This window comes from Aythya fuligula, chromosome Z (genome assembly GCF_009819795.1).
Source record: "Aythya fuligula isolate bAytFul2 chromosome Z, bAytFul2.pri, whole genome shotgun sequence".
NCBI classification, from domain to species: Eukaryota; Metazoa; Chordata; class Aves; order Anseriformes; family Anatidae; genus Aythya; species Aythya fuligula.
Window position 1 is genome coordinate 12,075,356 of NC_045593.1, and position 19,034 is coordinate 12,094,389.

General features: G+C 39.5%; 1 protein-coding gene across 1 annotated transcript in view; it reads right to left on the bottom strand.

The window, feature by feature from the left end:
- Positions 1 to 19,034, bottom strand: part of ADAMTS12 (ADAM metallopeptidase with thrombospondin type 1 motif 12) — a 184,366-nt gene that overhangs the window by 133,364 nt on the left and 31,968 nt on the right. The window lies entirely within an intron of this gene.

A 19,034-nucleotide genomic window follows, 5' to 3' on the forward strand; every position in this document is an offset into this window, starting at 1 on the left:
ACCTTTAGATGTCTAATAAGCAACTTGTGTGGCCAGAGGAGTGTTTAGAAACAAATTTGGGAAGGAAGTCATGACTGAATAATCAGTAATTCATAATTCACCCCTCACAAAGGTGAACTTACAAAACCAGTATGTACAATAAGCAATAAATGCTGCTGTCACTATTAGCGAGAGTTGCACAGCCAAATACCAGAATTTTACCGCAGAAATATCTACAGCTGTGAGACTGTGGGTTTTTCAGTGATATCTTCAACACCAGGATTTTCATACAAGATGATGCCGTACTGTAATGGCACATTGAAGTATGGACAAATGAAATGCTATCATTGTTAAACCATTGAAAAAAAACAGTTTTGTGCCAGTGAAGCAGAGGCAATTTTTGTTCCTTGCCAAAACAATTCAGACAAGATTTCCTCAAGCTGATCTGCTTCTTTGTCAGCACTACAACTTCTTTTCTTCTTCCCTACAACAATGAAAGCTGGAAAGGAAAACACTGAACCAAACTCACACTTAGCTCTACTGCGTTTTATGTGCTGCAGGCATGGATCTGACTGCCTACATCGCAACAAACTATGTGCAGATTCCAAAGGCAATGAATAATCTTCTCTCAGCTCATATGTAAAACACATGCACTGTTCTCCTCCATTCTTCTCCCACTTTAAAATATGCTTGACCTCACTCTAGGATAAGCACACAGCACATGGCTGTACCCACAGATCCCTGACATGCATTTTCTATGAGAAGACTTTCAAGGAAGGTTCTGCCAGAGCCGAGCTGGAAACACAGAGCTAGTTTAGTAAAACCGGACACTAAAAATCACATCCAGCTGGCTTCTTTGCCCACCACTGCTTGCTGTTTTCCAAGAGCCACACCATCTACCCCTAGCCCATGACATAGGTTCTTCTTTCCTTCCATGGTCTGACTCATATCCCCACAGCAAATTGCTGTTGTTTGACAGCACATCTCCAGATTCTGCCCAAAGACTTCTTACAGTTCCTGCCAATGCTGTTGAGACAGCATCAAGGCAACAGCTGTTCTTCCACCAAGACTACTCCAGCATCAAGTCACCTTCCTCCTTCCGCTCCAGACTTTGAAGTCTGTGACCATGAAGTCACTGCCCAAGCTCTTCAAATGCCTATGTTTTGTTTCCCCATGTAATCTGATTTGATTAATTTGGCACTGCTTTTGACTGCCTTCAGCTGAGAAGCATTCAAGAGTATCCAGAGATAAGAGCTGTGCAAAGTTACTGAAAAGGCTGTTTTTATCCTCAGTCTCCTTGATTTTCAGAGATTTCTCGAAACATTTTTTTCCACAGTGCAGGCTTCAAGTCTCAACAAATTATTCTGTGAAGCTCTAGGGAAACAGTTGGGATTTTCTTGACTGCTGTCCTTAAATGATAATCCTGCTAATTCAGGAAGACCATAAGAAAGGTGCAGAAATGAGAAATCAGCTCTAGCTCCACAGAGTTTGAAAACATGTCCAGCTCTCAGCCATGGCACTTTAAAATGCAGAAAGCAAGCATTTGAAACATCAGCAAAGGATGCAGTTACACACAAGGCACAGGTGACATAGAGGAACTATAATAGATCTCAGTTGAATCCCTGAAACTAGGTAGAAAAAGGCATAAACTACTGTGCACTGAGAAGTATTAACACAGCAATTTCTAATTAGTAACTGACTTGCAACAAAACAGCTGACCTCTGTCTCATTCTGTTAGCAATGCATAACGCATGGGACATTCATTTTAAAAAGAAATATATATATATATATATGTTAGCCTTTTTAAATCATAGATATATACATTTTCCTTTACAGCACTAGGTTCTTAGAAATAATGCTCTCCAGGTTACTGTAAGCACGTTGCCTATATATGAGACAGACAGAGAGAGGTTCAGAGCATACAAGCACATTTTTATTAATCACCTGCCACAAAACCTTCAGACGTAAGGAGATTTTGGACAACACAACATAAGCTGCAGCTCTAAATCACCTGCAAGACTAACAGGGCCAACAAGGTTGACAAGCAGCAGTTTCTGGCCTGCTGACACTAATATTCCATGGCAAACACCTTCTAACTGGTGACACATGCCATCTGCACATTTTACCACTACTCAAAGAATTGCTGCTGTTTGTCAGCTGGCTGTCTGAACTGAGAGGTCGAAAAAAGCCTCGGAATCAAACAAAAAATTCAGTTTCCTTTGTTCAAAATAAAAGGTAGAACACAAAAATTCATGCCAAACATACTGTTTCCCAAGGGAAAGTACCTCTTTCTAGTTTGCACTCATCTGCTACTGCTTGTTCTATAATGAATAAACCAATGAATAAATTTTTGGTAATGTTTATACTGGACCTAGCACAACACCTATGACTCAGACAGCTGGCACTACTGCCATGTGAATTATCACTCTTGATAACAATAACAATAAAAATGAGTAATACTCAAGAGGAGTAAAACTCACTTTACTGCTTGGGCTCCCAACAGAGATTTGGCTTGAAAACCATCTGACAAACAGTACCATGTGCACCCATTGCCATTATGGGGTGCATGCATGCGCTTACAAACCTCCCTCTGAGCCTAAGCTACACACAGAATATCAGTGTCACAGCCAAACTACGAGGTAGTAGTGCTTCTCTCCTCATGCTTTATCTCGAGGTACCCAGCAAAATGTGTGGTGGCAAAGACTTGTTCATCACATGGGCAAGTTGGCTATGAAACCCTACAACTAACTACCGGTTAAGTAATATTTTTTTTAATTAAATGCCTGACAGACTCCAGAATCTGTTAAACACCCTAAATGCAGAGAAATCGGAAGCAGACTAGAAAACCAGACCATATTTGAGACTATATTCCGACGTTTGTCCGTGCAACTGTAGTTCTACCACCACACTGACCAAGGAAACTTCTGGCCCTCCAAAAACAGTAGTATGTTAGTTTTTCTCTTTTCAAACTGTAATGAGGCCTGGGAGATAACCTTTATCCTTTATACTTTTTTCCAACATTTGCCATCTTTCAAACACTGTATTCGCATTCCCAGAAAAACTTCATAATGCCCAAGTTGTAAGTTGAATATGATGTTTTCCTGGGTAATTAACTTCAGGCATCTCTGCAGAGTGAGAGAATAAGAATTTCATTGCAGTCCCCTGCTGCCATGGAATGATTTCTAATAGGAAAGCCCAAATAGAAACAGAAATCTGCTAGCAGAAATTTGAGACGCAGACTTAAAGGCACGTGAGAAATGCATTTGCATTCATTTCCACCAGATCTTTAACCAGCTTCAGACCTGTCTGCTTAGACAACAACTGCAATTCAGAAAACACACACAGTGAATGGTGCTTTATTTAATTTGCAAAAAGAAGAACATCATCTGTTTTATAATGTTTGCAGCAGGCCACAGAAATATTTACAATGGTCAAAGGCCCTGTTGAAAAAAATAAAAATAAAAAAGAAACACAGTATTTTCATTCCACTGTCAGGAGAGTCCTGCTTTCACTGCTTCTCAATAAAAAAAAAAAAAAAAAAAAAAAAAAAAAGGGTTCCACATGGTTTAGTTACCCTTCTGCCAGCCCTTCTGCCTTCTAGCAGTCTTGGATGCATCAAAACAAGTAAAAAGATGTGGGTGAAGCCAATGGTCTTGCTCTAGTATATCATGCTTCCAGTGGGTATAGGCAGGAATTAACTAACAAAATTTGAGTTTCTGCTCAAATAGCTTTGAAGGTCTCACTGCACAACTCTACTGCTGCATTTGTCACCCAAGAATCAGCTTCAAAACATCTGCTGGACTAATGACCAACAGAACAAATTTTGACAGGACTGGGACTGGCACTGAGGGCTGACAACCAGACATAACAGAGCTGTGGAAACCCTCTCCTATGCCCCAACCATCCTCCAACAAAAAGTCAGTAGCTATGGGGAATGAAGGGGTGTGGGCCTCAGGGTGACCTTGGCTGTTCTGCAGGCAGGTCACCCCACATCAACAAAGATCCGATGGAGGCAGCTGGACTCTTTAGCAGGACAGACTTCACCACAAGGGCTCCACATGCAGGTATTCTGGACACCCTTCTACCTCAGGTGTACTCCCATAATACTCGTGGAGTCACTCCTGCATGGGGGACACCAGACCGAAGTGCTGTGGGGAGGAAGAAGCTTTCTGAAAGGCCAATGCTTAGGCCATGTTGGTGCAGGAGATATCTGTAAACTCTTCTTTCCTTTCTTCATGCTTGCTCCTTCCAAACATTAACTTCACTGAATTATTTGGCTTCTTCAGTAGAACTCAGTGAGACACCAGAGCATCTCAGAAGATACAGAGACCTAAAGAGATGGGAATGGTTTTCCCAAGGCCAAGCCTACACAGGGCTGCAGAGTCCTCAAGTTCATGTGAAGTTCTGCTGCTTGTTCCCAGAAGCAAACCCTGTGAGGGTAATTTTTTTTGGAATTGCAAGTTGTGGTAGATAGAAAAGCCCATGGCTGCACATTATTTCACAGTGTTGCAGAGCAGCGGGGTATTCTGACGGGAAGGCCTTGACATAGGCTACCACCTCCTGGCTTAATGCCACAGCACAGCAGTGAGCTATTGACTGGAATTGACACCACCACTTTGAAAACGTCATCAGTCTTTGATCTCATGTCTAAACCATTACACAAAGAAGTGATCTGTGCTGCCTTTTATAACTGTCGTCTGTGAAAAGAGAAAAGCATCTCAAGAGGATGTCTGAAACCATGGGCTACAAAAGGACCACAGATCAAGGTTTCTAATTTAAAATCTTGGGGCAGTAGGTGGGAAGACTCTAAAGAAAGGAATTCAAGGTAATATAGGCATGTAAAAGCAAGAAGAATTAGCAGCAGCAGACAGCAGGAAACAAAACTGAAACTGAACCATTAGCTTTGCCTAAATCATATTTGTAACTAGCCTGAGCTGAGATCCTTCAGCAAGGCCAATGGGATAGGGTGAGTAAGTCCCATGCAGCTGTTGGTGCCCTGCAGTTCCCCTTGAATATGGAGGGGTATGGCTGGTAACTTAAGCAGGGGATTTAAGCAGGCAGGTAGTCTTGAGAGTGAAGATCAAACGTACTTCTCTGATCTTGTGAAAAATTTTTGAGCCTCACGAGCGCAACTTTCTCAAGCCTTCTGAATTTGAGAATGTGATTTAAGAGACACTTGACACATCGAGATTCAATGGTTATTCAAAACAGAAAAACAATTTAGCTTACTAGAAGTTCTGTGAAAGTGGATTATTATTTTAATTGTGGCTTTTCAGTTAATAGCCAAGAGGACAAACAGTTTGAAACCCTTTCACGGTAGCTTGATGCAACAGTACCCGGTCACTTGCAGCTATGTGCAATATGAAACAATGGGATAATCTGCATGAAGGTTTGAGAAAAGGACAATCTTTGCCTGCCTGAACTAGAAAGAAGCAGTTTTCCTCTCCAGATAATAGCAGCTAGGTCAATCTGCCCATGGGCAGTTTAATTAAAAATCTGTAATCTCCTGGCACTGACTGACCATTGTTTTCCCATTCCTGTTTTTTCACTGATAAATCATTTGTTACCGTCAAGATCAGAAGCATCTGTTCTCTGTCTGAGGGGAAAATGCTTCTCTCTTAATTGGCAACATACAGCATGCAATCCTTAAAGTGCCTTTATTTATTCTGACTTGCACAAGTTGGGCTGAACTGTGTTTTGATGCAATATGTGCAGTAATGGATAACAGTACAGAGTTGAAGAAAATAAAATCGATTGCTCAAATTCTGCATTACCCAGCTTCTAGCAATGGCCTAGAACAGAAGGGAATTTTAACAAAGCAAGAACAGCATGGTGAATCGCTACACATAGCACTACATCAGGAAAAGCAAGTGTATTTCCCAGTTCCAGCTAGACACCAGTTCAAATTCTAAACACACTTACGCATTTCCTTCAAAATACCAATCTTGTTTATGCTCTAATTCTTGTATAAAATATGTGCACTGGGAGTTTAATGTAAACCTGTCTGAGCATAAAAAATTCTCATCATTGGTAACTTGACTGTGGTCAATGTAACAGTGACACAGAAGACACCTGATGGGACTCAGAGGGTCAGTGATCATCAGCTGAACCACAAGACACCACAAGTTTAAAAAGCAAGGGAAATCAGATTGCTGACTTTGAAGGGAAAGGAATTCCTGCTGCCATCATCCCACATACTACAGCAAGATAAGTTCAGAGTCTTCAGAAGCGCCTCTGAAGTAACTCAGAAGATCCTACCCAGCAGAATCAATTAACATCTGCTTATTTTGTGGCAACATATTAATTACTTACAGAATAGAACTGCTAGCAATAAAATTGTTATTTTAACCATGTAAACCAATGTTTACTTTCATCTTGTGTTGGTGAACAGGCCATATATCAACTTACTTTCCAGGAAGTCTTTTTATTATTCCTTTTACCTTTCTGATATACAATTTTTTTCTCCCTTTTTTGTATCTTTTCTCTGGCACATAGGTCTGGCAAAGCTGGTCAAAACATATTCCAAATGTCAAACTTATTCTTACCATGAGCCAAAACACAAAGATTAATCTCACAGTGCTGGGCCGACTGGGTCTAATTAGCTCCACTTATAATTTAGAGTTTACCAAGGCTGAAATCAGACTCCAGATGTGTCATTCATCCTGCCACCACACAGGTCTACCCAAAAATTCAGACCATGTGACTAAGTGCACAGTCCAAATGCTTCTTAAACTCCAACAGGCTTGGTGCAGTGACTGCTTCCCTGGGGAGCCTGTTCCAGTGTGTGACTACCCTCTCAGTGAAGAACCTCTTCCTGATGTTGAGCCTAAACCTCCCCTGCCTCAGCTTGACCCCATTGCTATGGGTCCTGTCACTGGTGATTAAGGAGAACAGATTGGCACCTTCCCCTCCACTTCTCCTCGTGAAGAAGCTGCAGGCTGTGATGAGGCCTCCCCTCAGCCTCCTCTTTTCCAATCTGAACAGGCCAAGTGACCTCAGCCGCTCCTCATCTACCTCTATGTTTCTGCATTCAGGATCTCTTCATAATCAGTGAAGAACAGGCAAGTTCATCTGATCTGAACCATCAAAATGAGTTAAAATGCACCCCAGAAGCACCCGTTTCTCTTCACTGACCCTAAATAAGGTCTAGACAAGTGGAGATGTGGGCAACCAGGGCATTTATGTTTGGTCAGGTAAATCTCATTTACAGTGACCTGGGATAATATTAGACTATTCTGCATTCCATTCCACTGTTTTCTCTCTGTCACAACGGATAGCTGTACCCATTTGTAAAACATTGGCTGTTTCTAAATCTGTATTGCTATGTGAAGTTCAGACACTTGGGGCATAACATCTTCATCTAATCTGTGTAAAATGCAGAGTGTGTAAACAACACTGAAGGGCAACAAGAAGGTCTGAGGACATTCTTCACTCCATGGAAGTTTTTCAAATTAGAGAATAAAGGATAGAGGTTCTGGAATGTTCTCAATTTCTGAATTACCTCTTGCAGTAAATCCTCACCTGTTCAGTTAATACAGCATTTACCACAACAAAGCACTGATGCAAAATATAACAAGCATTTCACTGAGAAGCACATGCCTAAATATTCTTACTAATTTACAAGTAACAATGTTTACAATGTCAATTAACAGTATTATTTATACAAGCTCATACAGATGATACTTACTATAAATACCCTCTCAGATTCCAGCATTGCAGAGTGATGGGAAAGCTAGTTTAGAGCACAGAGTGCTACACACATTCTATCAGTTTCCAAAGCATAAGGGGCAAGACCCCATAGAGCAAAGTTTGCAAACACTACCCCTTCGGACCATTCCATTCTTTAAAGGTAGAGTTGTGCTGATATTGACGTGAAAGACTTCTGAAAACACATCCAGAGTCTACACATGAAGGTGCATATTTGCTCAAATCTGCAGGAAGCCTGAAATAAAATTTAAGATGCACCTTATTTTGTTTTCAAAGGATGCTATCTTGGATCCCAATAAGAATGCAATATCCTTGTTAAGTCTGTCCTTCCTCAAAGTGCACATAAATAAAGAGGAGTTCAGTTACAAAGAACTCTGCCAAACAGGCAGAACTGGGTGCAAGGCATAAAGCTGTCAATTGGGTAGCCGCATTACAGAAGGGGTCACTCTTTAATTTCTTGTGGGTGGAAAAGACAAAGGCAATCTTCCCCCATAACATAATGTCAATAATGCTGCTATATACTGTGTGGTAATATCATTCTCCTCTGATGTAGCTGCTCTTGCAGTGCTGTAATAAGATGCTTTTGAGCCCAGAACCATTTTCCCAAAGCTTTGCTTGCAGGTCCTTATTGTCCTGCTGAATCCCTGCCCAGAGAGCTGCAGTAGCAGCAGCAATGCTTGGTAATGTTTACCCCTTTGGAGCCCTCTTCCTCACCCTTTGCTACAGCTCTGTACCTTATTTACAGTCACTGCAAACTAGAGCTAGCAAGGGGCAGCTAAAGTGGGATTGCGCTTGTGCTGTGTTTGCCTTGAGTTTACTGGCTGCTCCTGGAGCCAAGGTGCTAAGGAGACAAATGGGACCTCTGCTGGCTATTTCGGGATCCTTAAGAGGCAATTTCAGAACTGCTTTCAAAACAGTTGTGTGGCTAAAACTGCACAAGGACCACACATAGTGACTAGGTCTTTGCTGTCAGCTACATGCAACAGACATTTCACAACAATACCTACCTTCACCTTAATTCCACTAGCTCTATTAATGAAAATAGTAAGCCATCATTTGAGAATAGCATCAGCTCAAATCCAAATTATGCTGGTGTAGCTCAGCATGTGAAAACTTCACCTGGTGGTGCTAGGAGTGGTAGAAACTGAAGTGTAGTTTGCCCAAACAATTAGATGTTAGCTAACCATTAGAATTGCATTTATGTGCTAATAACCATGTTCATATTTCAAATTCCTGTTCCCATGTGTAATCACTCAGAACAGAATTGCAAATGATTGCAGCTATACCTAATATGGCATTATGTTCCAGATTTTGGATCATGGCACAATGTTATGGGCTATTTCTGAATACAATCTGTCCCATCAGCCAAGTTCTAAAACCAACAGAAAGCAGTTGCACATTCCACTTCAGTTTATGCAGTAACTTTGTTTTTTCCCCAATAAAACCAACAGTTACTCAAGCCCTGTGTAAGCATTACACTAACATATTTTTAAAATATCATTATACATGTAGATAACAATCATAGGTAAGAAATGACCTAGCTCTTGGCAAAAGTTAGATTTCTGATTTGGCTTTCCCAAAGAGAACTCATGACATGGCCTCCTCAAACACAAACAACTGCTGTGTGATTGCCCTGCTTAGAGCTAGCAGTGCAGCTATAGGTCAGTGCACAAAGCCAGATCCTGAACTATGGGGGAGAAGTGGATGGGAGAGGGAAGCAAAAAGGTTGTGTGATTAGACCACTACTTAGCAGTCTAATTACACAACAATATATCTGTGAGCATGTGCTGTAAGAGAATAAAGGACCTACTCTTAAATCAATCTGATGATTTTATACACCACTGTATCTGTTGTAGCCTTCTTATTGATGCTGGAGACATCACTAACATGATCTTACACCATCCCTGATTACATGGGTTTTTTGTTGTTTTTTTTTTGGTATCCAACCTGCAAAGAAGGATGGCAGGAACCAAACATGTAAAATCACAAGCTTCTGTATGTTTTGTAATACAAAGGAAAATGTAAAGAACCAGAGAGTTCATTTATGAAAAATATCTCAAAGCAGTGAACACATCCAGTTTTGATCTTTCAGCTCAGAGTTGTATGCAAAACAGAGCAATACTATCACCTTTGCCACTTTAGCTTTGTGAAAAATACATGCATGGTTGTGAAATTCACACTGAGGAAGAAAATTCAGGAAGAACTAAAGCTTTTCCTCATAGCAGGAGTTGCACTTAAACTTAAACTGTGCACTTAAACATAACATGGGTCCACACTGTGAGCAATGTGAAGCAGTTGAAATGGTAACAACTAGGTCTCATTAGGAACACTTGAAAGGAATGAATTGAAAAAGCATTTACGGTTGAGTCATTTAAAGATCTCATAGCATGACCCTCCTGATTCCATACCTGAGGCTGCAACATCACAACAGACTTTCTCAGCCTTAATGCTGTTACAGGAGATTTCTTAAACACGAACCATGCAACAACTCCACTTGCTGTGGGTCCTTCCTGTACATGGCCACCTTTTGCAGCAGTGATATGAGTCCATTTGAGAAGTAAACTATGTTTACAGCTCCACAGTATCTCACACCAGCATGACAATGAAGAATGTATGACAACATTTATTTTATCAGGTGGCATGGAATGGTGACTGCTGGAGGGAAAACAACAATAACAACAAAAATACCTGCAACTGTTAATGCAATTGTTTTTAATTCTCAGCAACAATTTACGGGCTTGTCAGAATATGATGCTGCAGATAAGATTTCCAAGTATCTGCTCCACACACACACGCACACACACACACACACACACACTCAGCACAATCTTATTCTTAAAAGTTGAAAAGGATGAATAAGACAAAGTCTTTTTCTGAGAGCCCAAACCTTACTTTGGATGAACATTTGGACATAACAAAGCATGCATGCTCTCCCAGATTACAATAATCCATTGGGATAAAAAATATTATTTTTTTTGCTATTTTGTATCTGTTCTTCCCTTAACTCCTTTTGCATGCAATTGGAAACTTATCCCTGGAGCCTGAGGAGATATTTTTTTCTTACGTATTTCCTAGGGCAATTAACTTTCAGTAAAAGCTCTCCTGAAGGGGGTGGAAGAAAACAGTCCACTTCTACTCAACAGATTCACCTGCAGTTCTTGGTCTACTTTGAAAGAATCAGAACCAGGTAAGAAATGTTGATCTACAAGAAATATGTTTATTTACTGTTTTAGTCTTCTAGACCATTTCATTCCTGGTGCCTTTTTTCCTGTTGTGCACCTTTCCAGTGCTCAGACTACATACTGTAATGTGTTACTATGCCTCACATGCAATTTATGGTCCAACAGAGCTTTCTCCTGTCCCAGCACTGCTAACAACTTGCTGTGTGGCTCAGACAAGCCACTTCCACACAAATTTACAATCTGTAGGAAAGATAGTACTTCTCAGTGTCAAACCACAGGAAAATTAAGAGGAATAGAGAGCAGAGCTGGGTGAAGTATCCTTAGTGAAAGGAAAAATGATCTTCAGATTTCAGATCAAATGTGAAACTCAAGCCCGTTTCACCTGAGTGCTGACATTGCAGACAATGACTCAGATGCAAATGAATGCTGGTGTAAGGACTTGAAAAAAGGCTTCTGCAAGCATCCTTCAGTGACAGCCTAATCAAATTTTTAGTTGCACATAGTTCTGGAACAAGCCTGGAGAAACTGCATTCAATCAAAATTTGCCTTTGGTGAAGAACAATACGAACTCAGGATCAGACCCATCCAGGTCATTCATTTAAAAACTGCAGAAGCAGAAGGAGTATCTGTGCAGAACTTCCACCTTGCATCTACATCAGTGAGAAAGTTGCAAAGCCCCATGAAAATAAGACCCATTATTTACTTTTTAATGGTCTTTCTAACAAAGAAATGGTTAGACTCATTGTTCATTTTTAATGGTCTTTCTAACAAAAAAATGGTTACATTTTGCATCAGTGGGGATTCCTTCTCATTCCTAAGCATGAGAAAGGAAATAGTAAATTTTATTCTACAGCACAGTTGTCTATGTACATGACTACACCCAGCTAACACAAATGCAGAAACTTTATCTTTGCTAGATGTAGCAGGGAAATAATATATCTCGTATACCCTAAACCCCAAATTTTGGTCTATCTTCTGTGTTCAACGGAACCCAAGGTCTGTTTATAATGTGTATCTGCACATATTCGGGTTGGTAAGTCGAAAGCTGTTTAGAAATAACATAACTCTGAAGAAAGAATGTGATATAATCTGTGCCAGCAAACATCATTTTTAGACATCTGGCTAAAGCCTTGAAGATTAAGCTAATCCCTAGATGTGGGATTGTGATGGATTTTTCCCCTCACATCAAACCATCAGGAAGTGTAGGAAGGAACCAGTACCACCTTCGCAACACAGCACAACTTCCCAGAATTTTCTCTGTATAGAAAACAGTTTTCTGTCACTTCTGGGACTTGAGACTTTTAAAGTCCCTTGGTCTCTCCACTCTTCTTCACTAGGAAACTAAACTTTAATATGCTACCAATGCTAAACGCAGTCAAAACAAAGCTAACTGGGTGAAATTTAAGGTGAGCAGCTTGAGGTCTGCATTCAAAGAGATAGAAAGATAATACAATGTAAAACCTTGTAGAACACTTTAATTTACTGGTATCACTTTGAAACAAAGATCTCTCCCCCACTGCAGTTTCACCATCATTTCAATAAATGATTTCATAGCATGTTTCATCCATAGGTTTGAAAATTCTGAAATTCTGAAAATTGCCAAGCCTGTAGTATGTTGGATTCATCTTTGTAGGACCTAAACTCAGTTTGAGCTCTTCAAATTCATTTTCTGTGCTTAAATTGGATGCCTCACTGGAGAGGCACACTAGGAGCCACTCTGCTTTCATAGCTATACAAGCAGTACTATACACGTGCTGTCAAATCAAGTAACATACACAACATAGCATAGTATGTTTTCCTATAAACAGAGGAACAATTTATTTAAGCCCAAAAAAGAACCCAGAAAAATAGCCAAGTCCACCTGCTAAACACACCTGAACTTCAGTATTCGCTTATAAGAACAGCTCAGATATAACTAGCCTAAAAACATAATCCATAATTCAAACATAAAGCAACTGAATTTTGAATGATATAGGAAGTTAGCAGCTATGATGGTCTGCTTAAAAAAAAACTCAGATTGAAACAAATCTTGTTTGCAAGTATTTTTTCCTATCATACAAACAAATTAGTGAGCATGATACCAACACTAACAATGTTATTTTTAACCACAATGCATACAAAAACAAAGACTTTGACTCAAAGCCTCTATTGAGTCAAAACTGAATAGTACAAAAGCACTTTTGTCCATAACAGAAAAAGGCAAATATATATGTCTATTTTATACCAGGCTCACCAGCATGGCATTAAATGATATCAAGTCCCCAGAACAGCCTGAACAGATTTTTAGTGAAAAAACACCAGTTAGAATTGTACGGCATTTGCTTCCAGATGGGATTTAGATCTCTTGTTGCCATTCATGCAAGTCAAACTAAAAACAAACAAACAAACAAATAAATAAATAAATAAATAAATAAATGAAACAACAACACCTCTCTCAGGCCTAGCCCACTAGATGCTTAACACATTAAGGCAATCAAACCCACAAGAAGCTGTACATTATCCACCTGTTTTTTACTATTGTACCATCACACACTACTCTTCTTTGGCATGAACAGCACCTCTATCCCCCCCAAAAAAGAGCAGGGTCTGAATGGTATCTTGCCTACAAAGAGTGCAGATAAAGGAAGAAGTAAAGCCTACTTGTTCCTCCCCCTGCTCTGGTTCTCCATCCTCTGCACAGTTTAAGGATCAGGCACCATGTAGTCCTAAGGATCCTACAATACTAGAAAAATAGTCTCTCATCCCAATTTGATTACAGCTGTACAGCTCCTTGATTTTGTACATTCAGAAGAAAAAAAAAAAATGTGCTGAAGGCCAAAAGATCAAGTTCTTTACCTCTGGGACGTTAATAATGTATTTACATTCAGAAAGCTTGCAGACCTTTCTTTGAAAAGCAAATGAAAAAATCAAATACAGCATTAAGTTTAAGAGCCATGTGATCTGTCCCAGGACAGGGCAGCACAATACAGTCCTTCTCTCAGCTCTGCAGCTTTGAATGCTCCATATGGAACTCATGCAGCAAATTTAGTCACCTATTTATGCAGAAGCACCACAGTTTTAGGCACTTAATCCTTTGTGATAGAGATCCAAGGCTATAATATATGCCCTGCATTTCCTGGATGTGGCAGAGAGACATGAAAATCTCTTGAGCTGAACCTTGAAATGGATCATCTACTTACTGAGCAGAATATTCTCACAAGTAGGCTATAACACATAAGATGAACGTTATTTCCCAAAATCCCACAACCACAATTAGCTTCCCATGAGTGCCGGTAGAACCTAGGTCTGCATCACAGCCAAGATAATTCAAGTGACACAGAAGTGTTTAGGAACTTTCAGGGTTAGACAGTTCCAGAAAGAAAGAAGACTGATTCATTTTCTGGGACTGTGGAAGGACTTCAGATACACAGCTTAACAATAACATAGATCCAGACAGGATCTTATCTTCAGGTATCTGGTCACCCTCTTTTTCCTTTAGCACAGCTCAATGGAAATACATTTGATATAATAGGCTTTGCCAGAATTTAATAGGTTTTTAAGTAGGCTTCACTTCAAAAAGTAGATTGTCTTGAACCAGAAAAACCATTAATATCCATTTCACTGCGCTCTACAAGTATCTTTGAAATGAAATTCATTGTCACTAATGTGACACAGTGCTATCAACACATAGAAGTGAGTACTGTCCAAAACTACGCATTAGTCAGCAGTTGCAGGTACATCATATGACATCAACAGGTATTTGTACAGAATAAGAGTGTATCGAAAACAGGGTGACCATGCACCACCAAATGAATCTATCTGAGATGTTATTTTCACATGAGAAAGGAGGAGTGTCTGCACAGTCTGGGTCTGCAGCAGCCCCAACAAAGAGAAATGCAAGTGCAGGTTCAGAGACAGCCTGTACTCCTGCATACAAACTTAGCAGGGAGAAGATACTTGAAAACTCAAATGTGACAGGTGATTAAGAAGAGCTGCAATGAATTTCAAGCATGCTTCAAGTACAAAATCCATTCTCATACATACCATCTCCACACAAGCTAAAGAGCACGTCACTGAACAGTCATCCAAATCTTTGCACGTACAACAAGACCATGTCTGGGAAAAAAATGACTATTAGATTTAAGCTGTAAAAACGCTTGAGGGATTTCCAGATTCATTTTTACTTTGTTTTGGTTATCCTTGACAACAGGAAAGAAAATAATACACAGGAGCTTCTCTGAAGACCATACACAGGGGGGCCAGCAGTGTCAGTCATGCACATCTCTCCGCTTCCTCTAAAGAGGAAGAGCTATGATTTCAAAAGCATCCCTAAGTGCCTCCAGGTGTGAAAAAAACCCTACAAGCACCAAGCCACATTGAAAAGGCCACTCCAATTTCATTTATTACTTCCACACAACAGAGCTGCCAAACAGGTTAAATGATAATACAGAAGAAGAGCTCTGGACATTAAGTTTTTAAGCAGAAATGCTTATTCAAATGAGGCTCATTTGGAACTAAAAGTCCACACCAACTTTAAAATTCAGGTGAACAGTAGCATTTAAGCAACTACAGAGTTACCAGACAGCAGCTGCTGGCAACAAAACCAGGTATTAAGATTTGTTCATTTAATACACTTTCACATATCAATAGCGTGCCTTTTCTTCAAGTCATGCAACGGAGTCTGAATTTAGTTATGGCACTACACAAGAGAGCTATGGGGTAAAACGCCACAGGTAGCTGTGAATGTAGCTTGTTCAGGATTCAAGAGACCTGTTCAGGCCACCTCCAGAAGGTGGAGGTTGCTGGAGCTGGACCTTTCTGGTACCCAACCTAGTTTAATGCTTGCTCACCCATCTTTGTATGTTCCACAACTTTATAAGGCATAGATGTAGGCAAACAAAGACATTTTTTAATACTACATAATTCTGGTTTTCACTTCTCTTTTAAAACTCAGAACCCTTAAAAGAACATTCAGGAGACACAACTAGAACGACAAAAACCATGAAGAAATACACAGTGCCTACCTCTAATAATTTAATTTAAGACAAAGCACAACAGGTTCACATAACAATTTGACAGAATGTAGGGGAGTGAGAGACAAAAGTGTTCCAAAATTAACTCTCATTTTCCCTGTTAACTATAGTGAATTTGATTGCCACAGATCATTAACAAGTTCTTAGACAAAATGAAAAGCAATCAGGAAGAAAACAAGAAAAAGCAACCCTGGGGTTATACTTGAAATGAGAAATATGCATGTATTTTTAACCAGATGGTTTTCCCTCTGAATTATAAGCTCTGATAATATTAAACCGTTACTCTGTGTAATAAGTATTACTACTCTCTTGCTTGCACACATTCTTAATTTCTAAGAAAACCTAACTCTGCAGCTTCACCTCACCTGCAGCGGAGACTTGCAGGAAATGCTAAGAATCAGCAAACTGATCCCCTCAGTGATCAATTTGCTTATTGACTAGTAGCATGAAGCTGAAGATGCCATGGGATCACACATACTCAGTGTAGATAAATGTTTGTTAAGGTGATTTGCTTTGGCCTGTATAGAGAAAAGAAAGAAAAATGGCCAGGATTACAAAAAAAGGCAGAAAGCCATCATTTTGTCCAGAGAAGACGTTAAATTATGGAACCTTAGCCTGGAAAAAAACATCCCATTAAACCAGTCAATGAGTAAGGCTTTGGAACATCCTTTTAAGAGCCTCTGGATATAACAAACCTCCAGTAAGAGCAGACTAACAGATGGGAAAATGCTGGTTATAGGAGTATCATTCTTTTCTGAACATAACCCTTTCTAACGTCTGGGATAATACCATATATTCCCTCCATCCAAATTCAGGCACTAAAATGAAATACTTACTGAAGTTATAAATGAAAGACAAACATGAACAGTATTAGGTAAGACCTTCACAGTGCCATGAAGCACCAATAATCAGAGTTAAGAACTCAGCCGCTGAAGGCTAAGCCATTTTTAGAGGTCCTCAAAAAAATGACTTCAGCAGGCTGATCCACTCTCCAGAGCAACCATGCTCCCACCTTGAGATCTTCAGGCAACTGTCCAAAACAAAACCACATGAATCCAATTCTAAGAGCACTGGTTTGAACCATGAACAAATCTAAAACTTGTTCATGAAAACTTGTATGAAAACTTGTTCATACATCTCTCCTAATGTACCTATTGTTCAGACTCTTCAAAACACTGCCAACCAAATCAGCAATAAGAAACCCCCCAGTCCTACTCAAATAGTCCACAGGAAAGCACAGTAATATATGTGACTTGATTTCTTTCAAAACAAAGACAGGGCACCAGTTCTCATCAAAATGCCATATGGTGACACTAACCTGTTTCATATCTTTCTGTAGAACTGGTTTCTCAGAAACAGGGGAGCGCAAATGTTTGACCTTCTAATTCATAGCAAAGAATTATTTTACGAGACATTTCAGTAAATGAGGGTAGCATATCAAATAATGTTTCTAAAAAGTACAAGAGCAAGTTGCTATGTATTTTTCAGCAATAATTAACTGACCATCAACTTTGCAAATGCCACTTTCTTTCACGTGTGAACTGCTTTATCTCTAGCTCCAATATGCAACAGCCTGACAGAACACGACTGCAAACAGCTTTCCGGATCATTGTCCTTGGACTCCAATACAAGCTGTATTAATGTTCTTTTCCCCAGTGTTAAATGTTTTTGATAGCTAAGAGAAAGGCTCCATAGTGTAAGAGCTAGTTGCTAGATGAGGGCATCCCACTGTGGGCTGTATTTGGCACTTCTTTCCTATAATGTGAAAGCATGACACCCATTAGTATAATTGGGATTTACAAGCCTGCACAATGAAGCAAAACTTATAAAAGACCCAAGAGAGTGAACATAAGCTATCATCAACAGGGGTGAATTTGATGTGTAAGCCATAACGCTGTTTCTAGAGCATTTCTGGCTTTCATGAAAAACAAAATTCTTAGTATTGTTTAGTATGCATATAGTTCTATTTTGCGTTTGTATCTCATGCTATTTATTTTAAAAGTTTTTAAAAAGTTTTTATTTAAAAAAAAATATCTTAAAATCACATGCAGACACATTTTTTTTAAATCTGCTTCAAAAGAATAGCAATAGATTATGTTTTTAAAGTAGGAAAAATTGATGGAATGAAACCTGCTGAGAGGCAGACATGCAGGTCTTCATTTCTTCAGCCTTCTTGGCTTTGCAGTTCAGAAATACTTGAGTGAAATAAACTACTCTGACTTGGCCTGTGATTCATAGTTTGAATGGTAACTTCTCTGATGTCCTAAGAGACTGCTTTGCATCTTTGAATACCTACTAAGGTTGCACTCTTATTTCATGGAGTGCAAAAGTGGTCTTTGGAGCTTACACAGACATCACACCTCATTTAAGGCAAGTCAGCTACTTTAAAAAAGCACCATTATGCAGATGGCACAGTTTGAATAAATGATTTTCTCTGAATAACACAGGTGAAAGGATATCCTTAAAAGATTCTTTTTAATGCTGCTCAAATTGCAAGCAAAAGCTGGTAAGTCTAAGCCATGGTCCTTCATTAGTCTGCTAGAACTTGACTTCTCTTATGTTCAAAGAGAGTTCAAAGCACAAGTGCTTATTTGCCCAAAGAACAGTGCACATACTGCAAGGACAGTAGGAATTAAAATAGCATAACCATCTCATCCTAATAGCCTGTAAATATCATGAGTGTGCTTACACTCATAAGCAAGTCAAGCTACCAGACTCAAAAGCAAAGATTGGGATTTACAAGTTCCCCCTAGAAGTATCTTCAAGCAAAATAAACAGATGTCCATGTCAGCAGAGAGAAAAAATAAAGAATTCAGTTGAGGTAGACATCCAGATTGTCTACCTTCTTTCTGCCTCTCAGACAGTGATTACAAAGACAGTGAAACACAAATAACACATGTATTAGAAATAAAAACATATATTAATATAACTTTTCCTTATTAAATGGAAAGAATAGAACTGCTGACAGACAACAGCCAGAAAAAAAAAAAAAAAATAAAATAAAATTGCTTATGAAAATATTCTTGTTTTGTGCATGGGAAGGCAAACCTCCATGGCAGCCATTCCATTTCTACCTCAAAAATAACTAAGATGTCAAACAGCAACTACTACAGCACTTTTAGGGTCACTAAGTAACTTGTATCCAGGAGTAGTA